We start from the raw sequence: 6000 nt of genomic DNA on the forward strand, positions 1-6000 counted from the left end.
GAATTGATCACTGTTTTAGTAGTAGCCATGATAAAAAATCATGTGTTTACATACTCGAGCAGGATTCGAACCTACGACCTCCTGATCACCGGACAGGCGAAATTTCACTAATTCACTAATTTGAATAATAAAAGCAGAACTCGCTGCATTCTATAAGGATTAGAACCAACACTTGCTGTCGGGCGAAACCTCGGTGGTCTAGTGGAGGTGACGCCTGTCCGGTGATCAGAAGGTCGTAGGTTCGAATCCTGCTCGAGCATGTACGCCCATGATTTTTTATCATGGCTACTACTAAAACACTGATCAATTCAGTGCTTATTTACATCGATGCTGGGCAATTTGTCAATCAGTTGCATTGAATACACCTCGACAGAAGAATTTCACTATTAAATTTGAATAATAAAAACAGTACCCGCTGCATGCTATAAGGATTTGAACCAACAACTTGCTGTCGGGCGAAAGCTCGGTGGTCTAGTGGAGATGACGCCTGTCCGGTGATCAGGAGGTCGTAGGTTCGAATCCTGCTCGAGTATGTACGCCCATGATTTTTTACATGGCTACTACTAAAACACTGCTCAATTCAGTGCTTTTTTACGTCGATGCTGGTTAATTTGTCAATCAGTTGCATTGAATTGATACCTAGATCTATATGAATCAATTCACCTTTTGTACGCTGATGATACTATTGTACTTGCTAAAAGTGCCAATGATTTACATGATGCCCTTTATGCTCTTTCTGCATGATTATTGTTAAATGTGGTATCTTACCGTTAAATAATACCACAAAGACAAAGATTTTTCTACAGAAGGAAAATATTCCGAAGTTTTATTTTCCTAACGAACCTTTAAGTGTATGTGATGAGTACGTGTATTTAGGAAAAAAAAACTTTAAACTACAACAATAGCTTTAAAAAAGCCTATGAAGAAACAAGTAACTCAAGCCTAAAGAGCGATTTACTCCATGAACAGCAAAATAACATTTTTCTATCTACCTACCGATATTCAACGCGATTTATTTGATTAATTAATATATCCAATATTGTATTGATGTGAAAACGTAATTCAAATTGAAACGTTTTAAATTGCTGGTCTGAACAAGAGAACTTCCAATTGTATGATTTCAGGTGAACGTATAGGCGTTACAAAATAGAAAACAATGAAGCTAGTCGAATGTTAATATTCTGGCATTGTCTCGTAAATGGACAATCAGTTCAGTTTTCAAATACCAGTACTAGCTTGAATTTTCTTCTTTTTCGACATGGAAGATTTAGATGGGTTCTATTCATAAAGTTAAGAATATTCTCGATAGCTTACGCCTTTCTGACTTGTGGAAAAGTCCAGCCAGTTTAACTTGATTTTAGCCACATTCAAAGAAAATAGTAGATACAAAAATTAAGACATGAGTCAGGTGGAGTGGCACAGAGATGTGTAGTTAAACAATCAATGCCATGTTTGTGGAAAGTTTTAAAGCAGAAACTATGATTCGGAAAAAAAAATAATGTTCCTCCTAATGAAAACAACAGAAAATCTCTATCACATTTTGGTTGCCTCAATCAAAAGTTTTCAATAGTATCTGGGCGTAACAAAGACATCCCCAGAATTGAACGGCGTCTATTTACTCGTTGTCTTAAAAAAAAAAATAGATGATGAATTCTACTAATTGTTAGTATTTCCCTTCTTTATTGGAAACGTATAATATAACGAAAGGTATTGTTGGAAATACCCAAACACATTTAAAAAGATAAATTGTTTAATTCTACTAAGAAAGAGACATTGTCGAAAGTCTCGAGGTTTTATGAAGAAATAGTGTTCTCTCTTCATTAGGTTTTGTCCACTATATTATTCAATTATTGTTTGCGTATATCACATGTATCCTTCGTTTGGTTTTATGCATCAGACAATGTCTACATTATTCATATGAAGGTATCTTAATATCAAGATGATTATCAATAATCAGATAATATATTGTTATACAAATTCTAAGATGTTATCTTGTTTATACACTCACCAAAAAATGAAAATAAACACTTCTTTCAAGTTTATATTTTCTCATAGAATATTTGGCTAAAAGTAAGGTATTATACTATATGTGACCATGCATCAAAAAACTAATAAAGAAAAAGTCGCAGCCCTTGATTTTACGCGAGGACCACCCCCCCCCAAAAAAAAAAAGTGAAAGTGACCACGTCAATGTGGAGTTTTTCATATTTTCTGAAAGACCTATCCTTCTTCCACATTATTCTTTAGTTTGGGAACATAACATGAATGGGGAAGTGTGTTTTCAGCAGTTTTTCTGCAACCCCTTTTTTTTTCGGGGGGGGGGGATAGAATGATCAGGTTTGTCTGAAGGGTCCCTTTTCACATCTTGAAATCCTTTACGCACTCTTCACTTTCAAGTCTAATAACTTTTGAATGGATAATGCTACTGCCCTGAAAGTTGCCATTACTCATGAACAAAATGTGTCGATAGAGCACGCTCAATTTCAGCTTAATCTGATAATTCCATCGTTGTTGTTGCACCAGTGGTTTACATCCTGTGTTTTGTCCCTTTCATCACACAGCTAGCACGGCTTGGTAAATATTAAGCACTTGAATAGTCCCTGTACTTCACAGCATCTTTTCTCAGTTCACATTTTTCCAGAGTGTTAGAGGAGGTTAAAGGAGTCCATTTGACTTGAGCTACACATCATTTAAATGCTTAGAATCTGCTCTTTCAGAATCTGCCCTTTTAACTAAAAAAAATCAATTTTCTGGTGACTTTTTGTTGGTTTTATGCTTCAGGCTCACATATGAAAGTTAATTAAAATGGCTCTCAACCAGGAGATCAATAAAAAGTGAAACTTTACACATGAGTGAACTCCTTTGTATTTTTCTTCCAAGGTACAAAAATGAAAATACTCCAATGAAAAACATCAATTAAGTTGGGAAAATAAAACAATGATCTCTATAATATTCCTTGACGCCCGAAAAATCAATAAAGGTTTAAATGAATGGAGGAAAATTAAGAATCTTTTGTCAAATCCAAATTCAAATGAAATGAAGACAAGAAGCAAAATTAACAAAAATGGTAAGAATATGAACTGATTTTTCAAAGTAGGAAAATTGGAAAATATTTTTGGGTTCTTTGATTGTCTCACGAATTCTTAAATTAAAAAGTAAAGAATGTAATTAAGATAAACTGTTTATTGAACCACATTTGTTCTCTTACTACCTTTTTCATTCCAGATATGAGTTGACAGAAAAATTCTCATTCTTCCCCTTTCGTTTCCCTCTTGATTTTGTTCGAGGTTATAAAGAGATACAGAGAACGAAATCTTATTTTTACTATTTCATTCATGTCTCATGACTTTTGATTAATTGTGTTCACTCATGAGTAAAGGTTTGCATTTATATTTACCTAATAGGTCATAGCCAATTAGATTACCTTCGAAATGGTATACTTTGTATTGCTTTCTGTATATCAACAGAGATATATTTGTGTTATCCATGTATATGTCTAGAATTCGTTGGAAATTATCCTATTTTGTACGTATTAATTTGAAATTGATATTATATTCCAACACCCTACAAGGGTTGTTGATTCAGTCAAATTCTCTTTACTTTTCTCGGGCCAGGCGCCACGCGGCTGAAAGCTGATGGCGGAAATAAAAAATAGATATGGTTTTATATTGGGGAATTGGGCCATTTGCAGCATGCTTGTATGGGTGGAAATAATTACCTGTTTGGCGGAGGTCTGCGATCTCACAGTGCTTTTCTCATTTACATTAATATTCTCATTGGTAATATTTCTGCAACCCTGGGAAGACCTTTTAGCCTGCTTTGAAGCACCGTGGATTTTTTTTTTCTGATAATCAGCCTTGAGCTCAATTCTCATAGTCAAGCCTATACATGAATTCATTGCACGGTGGACAGCAGTCGTCATTCATGTTCGATCTAAAAATATAATGTTCTGAATGGGGATTTGAACTCGAGAGCATATAGTCACCGAGTGTTAGCAAAATTCTGATTTGAGTAGCGTAAGTTACGGCAATTGAACTGGCAGTAAGTTATCGAAGAATAGCATTCAATCTTCACTGGGATTCGGATTGACCCTTATCATGTAGATATAATTATGTGGATCTTCTGTTTTATGAAGACATAAAATTTTGTTTTCCCAGAAGACGGTAATCATGTAAGTACACAACACACAACCATCATTTATTCTACACTGGAAGAAAAACAAGATTACGTCATGTGAGAAAGTGGCAAGTAAAAGTGAAGTGTCGCCCACACAACTTGTAGGCTCAATATTACCAAAGTAGCGACACATTCGCTCAAACAAAGAAAATCTGTCGATGACATCATCACGTTGATTATCTTGTGCTATTGTGACGAATATAACAATTTTTGAATAGATTCTGAATTAAAGTTTTCGTAACTTTTTTTACATTTGCAATGAAAAACAAGTAAAAATGACCAGAAAATATACATATAATAATGAATAAAAGAAATAATAGGTAAGAAAATGGGTTCAAATCGGGAGGTGAACCCAACACATTGATTTCTAAAACGGTGCTTTACCGACTGAATTATAGGTATGAATAGAAAACCGGGAGGAATCAAACCAACGTGGAATAAAAGGGAAAAAATCCAATGGGAGACCGTGAGAACACCAATGGAAACTCATATTCTTTGCTCATTTTCCATCTATATCAAATATATTGGTGATATTTCCTTTGTTTTCATTTATTATGTTCAAAAATATGTGTCACTTCGATGATCCTTATTATTTATGCCCAAGTTGATTTCTTTCCTTCTGGCGTGTGTCAAGTTAATGTAAACTTTTGGCCACAACCCAGCAAACACAGAACGTTTTCAAAACGTTTCCTAAACATTTTATCAGGTTCTGTACGTCTTCATATAAAATGGACGTTTTTAAAACAAGCATATACGACGTCAAAGTGGGGACTTACCATTTTAACTGCAAAGCACAGGTGCTCTTATGAAAACGTTTTAAAAACGTTTTTATTATGTCCGCAAAGTCTTTGTCCTTTATAAACGTCCACAAAACGTTCTTATTAGGACCCTAGGTCAGCTACGTTGTCTGCTACTTTAATGAACGTTGAAAAAAACGTTTTTATTCGGTTCGCCGCGTGTTCGTCATTGGTTTCTTCATCATGAATAGTCATGCCTAATTATGAATATTAAGGTGTGTGTGTGTGTGTGTGTGTGTGTGTGTGTGATCTGATTTTAGTAACCATGTCTTCATGCATTACAACATTTTCGTGATATGTAAATGAATGTGATACAGATTCGTCAATAGGGAATAGGGTGTATCATAGGTGGTAGGACATTAGGAACAGGTTAGGATAGGATAATGATTAGGAATTAGGATACATTAATCTCAGATTGTGTCTACATAATCTCATAACTGTAATTCTTTTTCTTAAATACCTTATAAGAATAAAAACTAGTCTTAAAAGGTTTTCTGGATGTTCTTGACGGATGAAAGGTTAATAGCGTTCTGGAACGGATCGTAAGAAAAAAAGTTCTAACAACGTTTTTTGAACTTTCTAGGTTTTCAAAGGTTGTTTGGACGTCCGCAGAACGTCCACAGAACATTTTGAATATTCTTAAAAGGTTTTACTGACGTCTATAACGTACAAAAGGTTTTCTGCAGGTCCTTAAAAATTCCGGTTTTTTATTGGTTTTCTAAACGTTTAAAAAAAGTTTCTAAAACGTCCATGTGAAACGTTTTAAATACATCGAAAACCTTCCACAAAAAGATGTTCTGAAAACGTTTTGATAAAGAGTCCGAATAATTAACTTGGAACGTTTCAAGAACGTTAAGAAAACGTCCTTGTGTTAGCTGCGAAGAGCAATGAAAACTCAAGGTTTCACGGACGGGCATCGTACACTAGGGCTCTCCCTATATCTCAGTCGGTAAACAGGCAACCCAGATGTATCCGGTTCGGATGCCAATAGCCAATGTCATTCTCTTTGCTAATGTTTTCATTAACA

Source organism: Diadema antillarum, unplaced genomic scaffold (assembly GCF_040938485.1).
Source record: "Diadema antillarum isolate AM-2024a unplaced genomic scaffold, OU_Dant_1.0 seq00000793_RagTag, whole genome shotgun sequence".
NCBI classification, from domain to species: domain Eukaryota; kingdom Metazoa; phylum Echinodermata; class Echinoidea; order Diadematoida; family Diadematidae; genus Diadema; species Diadema antillarum.